Here is a 12,010-nt window from a genome sequence, read left to right as displayed (position 1 = left end):
GCGGAATACAAATTTATTGCTGTTGATATTGGGGCCTATGGCCGCTCCAATGACTCTCAAGTTTTCAAACTGTCTGCCATGGGGCATAAACTGTATGGAAACACCTTCCAGTTCCCACCCCCTAGACCGCTGCCGCAAACATCTGGTCCACCTATGCCATTTGTCTGTGTAAGGGATGAAGCCTTCCAGCTGTAAGAACACCTTTTGAAACCGTACGGTAGCAGAGGATTGTCAAGAACAAAACGCATTTTTAATTACCGCCTCACAAGAGCAAGAAGAATGGTTGAATGTACCTTTGGTATTCTGACAGCCAAATGGCGGGTCCTATTGACTGCGATCAACCTCAAGACAGAAACTGTGGACGAGGTGATCAAAGCGTGCGTGGTACTCCACAATTTTGTTATCTGCAAGGAACCCATTTCCATTGAGGACACCTCTGAAGAAACCACCTTGCAAGATTACCATGACATTACCACTAGAAGTTCTGTGACGGTTTCAGTAATGAGGGACAATTTTGCACTATACTTTATGTCCCCTCAAGGCTGAGTACACTGGCAGGATGACAGAGTGTGAAAGATTTGTGCCCTTAACCAAAATTGTGTACCTTCTGTACCAACAGTATATACCTTTGCCAACCAAAGTTGGCTATCTTGTCATGGTCTTACTATTTTTAGCTTTAGGCCACAGGTGTGTACCTGGTTGTGTTTTATGCAAAGTATTTCACCTTTTAACAAAAGTTGTGTACATTGTTAGGAAATCACCAACAATAAACACAACTTTTCATAGAATCATAGAATCATAGAATCGTAGAGTTGGAAGGGACCTCCTGGGCCATCTGGTCCAACCCCCTGCTCAAAGCAGGATTCGCTAAATCATCCCAGTCAGATGTCTGTCCAGCCTCTGTTTGAAGACTTCCATTGAAGGAGAACTCACAACTTCTCGTGGCAGCCTGTTCCACTCATTGATCACTCTAACTGTCAAAAAGTTTTTTCTAATATCTAATCTGTGTCTCCTCCCATTCAGTTTCATCCCATTGCTTCTAGTCTTTCCTTGTGCAAATGAGAATAAAGTTGATCCTTCTACAATGTGACAGCCCTTGAGATATTTGTAGACAGCTATTAAGTCTCCTCTCAGGCTTCTCTTTTGCAAACTAAACATTCCCAAATCCTGCAACCTTTCCTCATAACACAGGGTTTGCAGACCGGTCACCATTCTGGTCGCTCTTTTCTGAACTTGCTCCAGTTTGTTGATGTCTTTTTTAAAATGTGGTGCCCAAAACTGGACACAATATTCCAGATGAGGTCTGACCAAAGAGGAGTAGAGGGAAATAATGACTTCACGTGATCTAGACTGTATGCTTCTGTTAATACATCCTAGAATTGCATTTGCCTTTTTTGCTGCTGCATCACACTGTTGACTCATATTCAGTCTGTGATCTATTAGTATACCCAAGTCTTTTTCACATGTGCTGTCACTTAGCCCTATTCCTCCCATTCTATATATGCTTTTTTCATTTTTATTGCCCAGATGTAGTACTTTGCATTTCTCCCTGTTAAAAACCATTCTGTTAGTTGCTGCCCACTTCTCCAGTTTATTTAAATCTTTTTGAATCCTCTCTCTCTCTTCTCTAGTATTAGCTATCCCTCCTAGCTTTGTGTCATCAGCAAATTTAATCAGTTTACCCTCAATTCCTTCATCTAAATCGTTGATAAAGATGTTGAACAATACAGGACCCAGGACAGAGCCCTGTGGTACCCCACTTGAGACATTCTTCCAACTGGATGTGCAGCCATTTACGACCACTCTTTGGGTCCGATCACTAAGCCAGTTATGAATCCACCTAACAGTTGCCTTGTCCATTCCATACTTAGTCATTTTTTCAATAAGGATTGTATGAGAGACTTTGTCAAATGCTTTGCTGAAGTCAAGATATACTATATCTACAGCATTTCCTTGATCCACCCAATCAGTGATACCATCATAGAAGGAAATTAAGTTAGTCTGACATGACTTATTAGTTACAAACCCATGCTGACTCTGTTTAATCACTTCATTCTTATCCAGGTATTGACATACATGTTGTTTAATAATTTGTTCAAAGATCTTTCCTGGTATAGAAGTCAGACTCACCGGCCTATAGTTGCCTGGGTTCACCTTCTTCCCCTTTTTGAAGATAGGAACAACATTTGCTCTTCTCCAGTCTTCTGGCACTTCTCCTTTTCTCCAAGAATTTTCAAAGATTATGGAGAGGAGTTCAAAAATTTCTTCTGCTATCTCCTTCAGTACTCTGGGGTGTAATTCATCTGGACCTGGAGACTTGAATTCATTTAGGTTAGCTAAGTGTTTCCTCACTATCATTCTGTTTATAGATATCCTGGATTCTTCTATTCCCTTAATAGGACAGTGAATAACAGTTGGTGTTACATTTCCTTTCTGAGAGAAAACAGATGCAAAATAGGAATTTAAAAGTTCAGCCTTCTCAACATCCTGTCTTACCATTTCATCATTTTCATCCTGTAAAAATCCTATAGCATCTTTGACTTTTCTTTTACTTTTGACATATCCCCAAAATCCTTTATTATTGCTTTTGACATCTCTTGCAAGCCTCAATTCATTGTCAGCTTTAAATAATCTGATTTGTGCCCTGCAGGTTCTGCAGACAGCATTATATTCTTCTTTAGATATGCCTCCCTCTTTCCATTTTATAAACATTTTTTTCTTCCTTTTTAGCATGTGCTCAAGTTCTGTGTTCATCCATCCTGGTTTCCTTAAATGCTTCCTATTTTTCCCTCTTTTCGGAATTGTTAACAACTGTGCTTTGAGAATTTCATTTTTCAAGATTTCCCATCCTTCCTGGACATTTTTGTCTTTAAGGATATCCAGCCATTGGATCCCTCCAATTATCTTTCTGAATCCCTTAAAATCTGCCTTTCTGAAATCTAACCTTGACGTCTGAGTCTTCACAGGTCTTCCTCCTCTAGTTATCCAAAATTCTAAAATAGCATGGTCGCTACCTCCTAGGGTTCCAGCCACTTTTACCTCCTCAACCATTTCCTCCCTGTTTATAAGGATTAGATCCAAGGTAGCAGTTCCCCTTGTTTTCTCCCCTACCTTTTGGAAGATAAAGTTGTCAGCAAGAGAGGATAAGAATTTCCTTGACCTGTTAGTTTTGCCTGAGAGAGATTCCCAACAAATGTCTGGATAGTTGAAATCTCCCATGACAACTATGTCATATTTTTTGGAGAACTTGGCCATTTGATGCATAAAGAGTTCATCCATATCTTCAGCTTGCACAGGCGGCCTGTAGTAAATGCCTACAATGGTGTCCTTTCCATTGTTCTGTCCTTGTATTCTTACCCAAACAGTTTCCACAGAACTCCCAGTCTCTGAAGCTTCAATCTCTGTGCAGATATACGCGTTTCTAACATACAATGCAACACCCCCTCCTCGTTTATCAAGTCTGTTTCTTGCAAATAAGTTGTATCCTTCTAGTCTTGTATTCCAATCATGTGTATTGTCCCACCAAGTTTCAGTGATTCCAATGACATCATATTTCTTTTCCTGTGTTAGTAGTTCCAATTCTCCTTGTTTGTTGCCCATGCTTTGTGCATTAGTATAGAAACATTTTAGTTTGTGATTGGTTTCTCTTTCTCCAATATTTTTATTAATTATATTCTTTCGTCTTTGTTCTTCCTTTCCACTTCTAATAGCAGAGTTCTCAATAGCATTTGTCAGGTGTATGGCTTTTTCTGGTCTTTTGCTTCCCTTCCCATGTTGTTCTAGTTTAAAGCTCTCCTTACAAGTGTAGCAAGGCGACTTCCAAATACATGCTTTCCAGTCTTCGTAAGGTGCACCCCATCTCTAGCAAGTAGTCCATCGTATAAGTAGTTCACTCCGTGATCCAGAAATCCAAATCGTTGCTGACGGCACCATCGACGTAGCCAGTTGTTCACCTGCAGAATCTTATTCCACCTCCTTGTTCCATGGCCATCCACTGGGAGGATGGAAGAGAAGACCACCTGCGCTCCCAGTTCTTTCACTTTCTTGCCTAAGTCTTCAAAGTCTCTGCAGATGGTTTCCAGGTCGTTTCTTGCGGTGTCATTTGTCCCCACATGTAGTAGCAGGAATGGGAAGTCATCTGTAGGTCTGAAGATTCCTGATATCCTGTCAGACACATCTTTAATTTTTTTAAAGATTTTTAGGTGAAATACTTTGCTTCAAACACAACCAGGAACACAATTGTGGCAAAAAGCTAAAATTTACCCACAGTTATATACCTAGTTTTGAATACCTTTTTACCTTTTAAATACCCTGTATTTAACCTTTTTGGCCGCAGAAAGAAATGACAGACAACCAGTGTAAAATAATTTAACTTTTATTGAAAAATGTTTTTTTTAGTAAACTGTTTTTAAATTTTAATAAACTTTTTTAATAAAGCTTTGAAACCATAAAACTGGTCATTTTTATTAAAATACACATATTATAAATCTGTGTAGTGTGGGGTGGAAATACTGCTGGAGGGGCTGCGGGACACTTCGACACTGGGAGTGTGGAGAGAGGACTGGGATCGTGGTGGGGAAGGAACAGTTAGAGGTGAAGGTGTGGAAAAAGCTACAGAATGGGTGGACATGTGGGAGGCAGAAGAGGTGGTGGGCGGTGGAGTGGAGGATTGGGCAGGGACTGTAGGAGCAGATGATGTTGATGGCAAGTTGTATGGGGAAGGAGTTTGGTATGGGGCAGGTTGCTGGAAGTGGGGAGGTTGCTGGTACTGGGGAGGTTGCTGGTACTGGGGAGGTGGATGGTATGTAATAGGAGGGGGAGGATGGAAAGTGGCTGGAGGGGGTGCAGGTGGAGGAACTACTGGGGTGGGAGGAGGAGGTTGGGAGGTAACGTGCTGGAGAGCACCGTGGCATGAATGCATTACATGCATCTGCTGGGTAGGAGATAGCGTTTCCATGCGCTCCACAACAGACCTGAAAAAGGTGTGGTTTGGCGAAGATCTTGCTTCTGAATGCATGGTTTGCAGAAGTGTCTTCACCTCCAGAATGCTGGAGTTGATCTGCTGAAAGCCTGAGGAGATTTGCTCTGACAAGACTTTTAGACAGTTCTGGAAAGATTCATTCAGATGCAAGAACTCTGGCGCATAAGTCTTTTCCTGACCCCTCTGCCGCTGCCGCCCAGTACCCGCAGGTGTACTAGAGGTGGCAGGGGCAGAAGGGTGGGGTAAAGGGAAAGCGATCTCCTCACCAGCAGCTTCATGTAATGTAGGCGGCCACGATGCTCCTGTGCTGGTGGATGGGACAGAGGGGTCGAATGTGTTGGAAGGCTGTGAAGGTGCAGATGTACCGGGGCGGTCGAAGTGTCCCTCGGTGCCGGTCTCCTCAGGGATCTCCTCAGTAGGGTCCAACCGTGCAGGCTCCCGAGTGCTGCTCACCGTGCTGTGGAATAAAGAGAAAAAAAAACAATTAAAATAGTGACATGGTATGGCCCTGGCTGAAAAAAAATTGTTACATCTAAACATTTTTTTTTCACATGTGGTGTGTAATATTTACCTTCTGGTGACCATTGTATCCTGGAGGAACGACAGGGCTTGTGCGTACTTGTACTTGCTCCTGCGTCCTCCAGATCCACTCGGGGCCCGCATCTCTTTATTGAACTCCTTCTTGAAACGATCCCTCACAGACCGCCACCGCTTCACAATTCTGTCCCCTGAAACGAGAAAGGACAAAGTGGTTAGTATACAACATCAGTGTTTCCCAAACTCCAGTCCTCATGGTCCCCAGGGGTCATGTTTTCAGGATTTCCATAGTAAATAGAAATCCTGAACACATGATCCGTGGGGACCACGAGGACTGTTGTTCGGGAAACACTGGTTTACATCAAGCAACCGGTACTGTATATACTTACGCTCTTTAATCTGGGCCCGAGCATCGAGGTCCTCCCAGCGGTCCACAAGGAGCGAACAGATTTCCTCCCAGAGTCGTCGGGTAACGATCAGGTCAGCGTGGCGTCGGTCAGCCATATTCCAGAGCGGCTCCCTTTCTCTGACGAGATCGATGAGGTGGTCCACATCGAGTCCTCCATCCTCACCGTCAGAGTCGGGACCACGCTGTGAAGGCTGTTAAAGAAAAAGACAAAAATAACATAATTGGCCTCCACAAAAGAAATGAAATAAAAAGTGCAAAAAAAAAAAAGCAAAAATATTTATACTTACACGCTGGTGACCGCCGCGTTGCTGTCGCCGACGACCCTGGGAGGCACTGCGAGAACCTCTTGACCGAGCACCAGATTGGGAAGACTAGAGAAGAAAACAAAAAATGTTATTTCTTAGGATGTAGGCATTTGTTTGCTGTGTGTGGTCTGCAGAACATTGTTTTCTATGTGTTGTGTGTAGTGTGATGTTGTGTTTCTGCGTTTGATGCCAAAAACTTACCAATTGTGAGCCCACTCCAGGTGTCTGTCCACCCCTTCCTTCTTTTTCTGGGAGCTCCTCTTCAGCTTGTGATTCCTGTTTTGAAATAAAAGGCAATGAATACACATATATTCCAGAGATGATGGATTTTGGAAATAAAAACTTACCGTCAAACGCTGACGATGAGAGGGAGGGCTCCCAGAAGAAGATGTGCTGTCTTCCTGCTGGCCAGACTCCATGGCTGTGGGTGGTGTTGCTGCTGCCAGTGCTGCTGCTGCAACTCTTGGGCGGCTGTTGAATAAAGAGAAACAAAGGGCCAATGAATATCTTGATATTCCATGGCCCTAGTTTGGAGGAATGGGGGATTTGATAATTACCGTCTCTCATCTGCTGCTGGACTCCCCTCCTCAGCATGTTCCATTTGCTGCTCCATTTGGCGTGGTGGTGGTGCTGATGGTGCTGCTGCAGTGGTCTCCTGCCTTCTCCTGCGCCTGGTTGCTGTCTTGGGTGGCATGTTGGGTGTGGCTGAGGGTCCCACTGTCTTGCTTTTATATATGTGTCTTGTGGGCAGAGCTACTGAGCATGCTCAGACCAAAAAAAACGGATCCGGCCACCGGATCCGGCTGTCGCCGAATCCGGCGCATTGCGGCGCTCATAGGCTTTCATTGTGTGAAAAAGCCGGACGCGCCGGATCCGGCGTGTCCGGCTTTTTCGCCGGAGACAAAAAACGTTACAGTAGCCGTTTTTCCAGACGCCGGATTGAGACACATTGCCAAATCCGGCGAAAACCGGATGAAACGCATGGCCATCCGGCGCGATCCGGCGCAAATGCAAGTCAATGGGGGGAAACCGGATCCGGCATTGCATTTCGCCGAATCCGGTTTTTGTCAAAAGCGCCGGATCGCGCCTGACAGCGAAAACCTGATGTGTGAAAGAGGCCTTAGTGTTTTTTTGTGCAGCGCATCGTGCCCAATACAAACGCATACAAAAAACGCATGATGTGTTTTTGCATGCGTTTGCGTTTTTTTTGCGCATTCGTTCTCTAGGGGTTAAAACCAGTTTCTACACATATTTACCCCAAAAACGCATGCGCACGAAAACACAGACGAACGCATGTCCATGCACACACCTGCATTCCCATAGACTGTAATGCGTTATTTTGTCACATTCTGTGCGCATGCGTGTTTTTACGCCTTTCAGCAGACCAAAAAATGCAACAGGTTGCGTCGGGCGCGCCTAGGCGCACACGGCGAAAAAACGCGTGTGCACGAAAATGCGTATGAACGCGTGCAAACGCAAGACCATGCGCGCGCCATGTTAAACATAGGTAGGCATGCCCATGGACACGCACGTTGTGCTGCGCAAAAAATGCTAATGTAAAACCAGCCTAAAGTGGACTGACCCTGCCAATGTGTGAGAGGTCAGCAGTGAGTCCGTGTACGGGGGTCTATGACAGGTCAGACACCTGTTTAAAAGCATCAACCCTTTTGTTCTCCATGGAGATGAGCTGACGCTGGAGGAGTCCGACAGCGGCCCCCCCATAGAGAACACAGGAACACTCGGCCATGTAGTGAGGGGTCTGGTGCCTTAGCAGTCAGCCGGACATCTATTGCGTGTGGGGGCTTTACCTGCCCTGACTTCTGACTATTTGTTGCTTTCCCACCCAGCGGGCTGTAGGCACATGCAGGATTTGGAGATTGCACATGTTGACGTTGACCCCTGCAGAGACGCTCAGGCCGCGGCAGAAGGGGCCGTTCTGGGGTTATATGAATATGATGAGCTTAAGGCCAAAAAGAAGAAAAAAGTCTCAACAATGCCGTATGGAAGGTAGAGTTTATTTTATTCCACTATATAGCGCCATTAATTCCGCAGCACTTTACAGACATCATCCCTGTCCCCAATGGGGATCACAATCTAGATTCCATATCAGTCTGTCTTTGGAGTGTGGGAGGAAACCCACAAAAACACTGGGAGAACATGCAAGCTCCTTACAGATGTTATTGGCGGGATTCAACCCAGGACCCCAGTGCTGCAAAGCAAGTGTTACACACTGAGCCACAGAAACCTTTCCTGCAAAGGCTCAGTAAGCTCTTCACATCTACAGTGCCTTGCAAAAGTATTCGGCCCCCTGGAACTTTTCAACCTTTTCCCACATATCATGCTTCAAACATAAAGATATCAAATGTAAATTTTTGATGAAGAATCAACAACAAGTGGAACACAATTGTGAAGTTGAATGAAATTTATTGGTTATTTTGAATTTGTGGAAATTCAAAAACTGAAAAGTGGGGCGTGCAATATTATTCAGCCCCTTTACTTTCAGTGCAGCAAACTAACTCCAGAAGTTCATTGTGGATCTCTGAGTGATCCAATGTTGTCCTAAATGACTAATGATGATAAATATAATCCACCTGTGTGTAATCAAGTCTCCGTATAAATGCACCTGCTCTGTGATAGTCTCAGGGTTCTGTTTGAAGCACAGAGAGCATCATGAAGACCAAGGAACACAACAGGCAGGTCCGTGATACTGTTGTGGAGAAGTTTAAAGCCGGATTTGGATACAAAATGATTTTAAAAACTTTAAACATCCCAAGGAGCCCTGTGCAAGCGATCATATTGAAATGGAAGGAGTATCATACCACTGCAAATCTACCAAGACCCGACTGTCTCTCTAGACTTTCATCTCATACAAGGAGAAGACGGATCAGAGATGCAGCCAAGAGGCCCATGATCACTCTGGATGAACTGCAGAGATCTACAGCTGAGGTAGGACAGTCTGTCCATAGGACAACAGTCGTACACTGCATAAATCTGGCCTTTATGGACGAGTAGCAAGAAAGCCATTTATCAAAGATATCCATAAAGAGTGTCATTTAAAGTTTGCAACAAGCCACCTGGGAGACACACCAAACATGTGGAAGAAGGTGCTCTGGTCAGATGAAACCAAAATCGAACTTTTTTGCAACAATGGCAAACGATATGTTTGGCGTAAAGGCAACACAGCTCATCACCCTGAACACACCATCCCCACTGCCAAACATAGTGGTGGCAGCATCATGGTTTGGGCCTGCTTTTCTTCAGCAGGGACAGGGAGGAAGGTTAAAATTGATGGGAAGATGGATGGAGCCAAACATAGGACCATTCTTGAAGAAAACCTGTTTGAGTCTGCAAAAGACCTTAGACTGGGATGGGAGATTTGTCTTCCAACAAGACAATGATCCCAAACATAAAGCAAAATCTACAATGGAATGGTTCACAAATAATCGTATCCAGGTGTTAGAATGGCCAAGTCACAGTCCAGACCTGAATCCAATCGAGAATCTGTGGAAAGAGCTGAAAACTGCTGTTCACAAACGATCTCCATCAAACCTCACTGAGCTCGAGCTGTTTGCCAAGGAAGAATGGGCAAGAATTTCAGTCTTTCGATGTACAAAACTGATAGAGACATACCCCAAGCGAGTTGCAGCTGTAATCGCAGCAAAAGGTGGCGCAACAAAGTGTTACATTAAAGGGGCCGAATAATATTGCACGCCCCACTTTTCAGTTTTTGAATTTCCACAAAAATTTAAAATAACCAATACATTTCATTCAACTTCACAATTGTGTCCCACTTGTTGTTGTTTCTTCACCAAAAATTTACATTTGGTATCTTTATGTTTGAAGTATGATATGTGGGAAAAGGCTGAAAAGTTCCAGGGGGCCGAATACTTTCGCAAGGCACTGTATGTTCTCTGGGCGCTCAACACTGCGAGTCAAGTGCAGGAACATCATAATTGTGCTGCAACGTCTGTGCCGCTATAGGAAAAGCACCGGATTAACTGTACCCCACATGGAATGACACTTTTATAGCATTTTGCATAATGTTTCCCAAGACGTTTGCAGTAAACGTGTTCCAGAATTAGCTGCATTGTCGAAAATCTATATATATTTATCACAGTATTAAAAGGGAATCCATCAGCAGGTTTTGGTATGTAATCTGAGAGCAGCATACTATAGGGACTGATTCCGGCGATGTGTCACTTGATCAGCTGCTTGCTGTAGTTTCAATACAATCATTGTTTTATCAGCAAAGAGATGATCATTGGGGGACTGGATGTAGCGTGCCAGGCAGTCCAGCTAATCTGTGTAATCTCCACCACTGATTGGCAGCTTTTTGCCTATACACAGTAAGTTGCCAGTCAGGGATGTGGGTGGGATTATACACAGCTCAGGGTTCACAGCGCTATTACATCTGCAGCAGAGACCAGGGATTTTATGAGGTAGTATGCTTATCATATCTTATAAATAAGATATCTAGTACTTCACACGCCTCCTGATGAAGTACTGGATGAAACGTACGTTGGGGCGGTGGGAACGCTTTAACAAGTAGGACCTTTTATGTAAGTAATGCTTCCATGCTGTAAGCTATTTGGCTTGAACTGTTGGATGTTTTGCCCCTTGTACCGTTGTCTATGCTGCTTTATAAGATACAGTTAGGTCCATATATATTTGGACAGAGACAATATTTTTCTAATTTTGGTTCTAGACATTACCACAATGAATTTCAAACAAAACAATTCAGATGCAGTTGAAGTTCAGACTTTCAGCTTTCATTTGAGGGTATCCACATTAAAATTGGATGAAGGGTTTAGGAGTTTCAGCTCCTTAACATGTGCCACCCTGTTTTTAAAGGGACCAAAAGTAATTGGACAGAATAAATAATTGTAAATAAAATGTTCATTTCTAGTACTTGGTTGAAAACCCTTTGATGGCAATGACTGCCTGAAGTCTTGAACTCATGGACATCACCAGACGCTGTGTTTCCTCCTCTTTGATGCTCTGCCAGGCCTTCACTGCGGTGGTTTTCAGTTGCTGTTTGTTTGTGGGCCTTTCTGTCTGAAGTTTAGTCTTTAACAAGTGAAATGCATGCTCAATTGGGTTGAGATCAGGTGACTGACTTGGCCATTCAAGAATATTTCACTTCTTTGCTTTAATAAACTCCTGGGTTGCTTTGGCTTTATGTTTTGGGTCATTGTCCATCTGTAGTATGAAACGACGACCAATCAGTTTGGCTGCATTTGGCTGGATCTGAGCACACAGTATGGCTCTGAATACCTCAGAATTCATTCGGCTGCTTCTGTCCTGTGTCACATCATCAATAAACACTAGTGACCCAGTGCCACTGGCAGCCATGCATGCCCAAGCCATCACACTGCCTCCGCCGTGTTTTACAGATGATGTGGCATGCTTTGGATCATGAGCTGTACCACGCCTTCGCCATACTTTTCTCTTTCCATCATTCTGGTAGAGGTTGATCTTGTTTTCATCTGTCCAAAGAATGTTCTTCCAGAACTGTGCTGGCTTTTTTAGATGTTTTTTTAGCAAAGTCCAGTCTAGCCTTTTTATTCTTGATGCTTATGAGTGGCTTGCACCGTGCAGTGAACCCTCTGTATTTACTTTCATGCAGTCTTCTCTTTATGGTAGATTTGGATATTGATACGCCTACCTCCTGGAGAGTGTTGGTCACTTGGTTGGCTGTTGTGAAGGGGTTTCTCTTCACCATGGAGATTATTCTGCGATCATCCACCACTGTTGTCTTCCATGGCGCCCAGGTCTTTT

The 12,010-nt window shown here is 44.0% G+C and overlaps 1 pseudogene; it reads left to right on the top strand.

The window, feature by feature from the left end:
- Positions 1 to 12,010, top strand: part of LOC141075005 (cytosol aminopeptidase-like) — a 46,896-nt pseudogene that overhangs the window by 14,368 nt on the left and 20,518 nt on the right.

Source organism: Dendrobates tinctorius, unplaced genomic scaffold (assembly GCF_039654945.1).
Source record: "Dendrobates tinctorius isolate UK_male_01 unplaced genomic scaffold, ASM3965494v1 ptg000347l, whole genome shotgun sequence".
Taxonomy (NCBI): Eukaryota; Metazoa; Chordata; class Amphibia; order Anura; family Dendrobatidae; genus Dendrobates; species Dendrobates tinctorius.
Note: the sequence above shows the minus strand (reverse complement) of the source record. Positions and strands in the feature narration are given on the sequence as shown.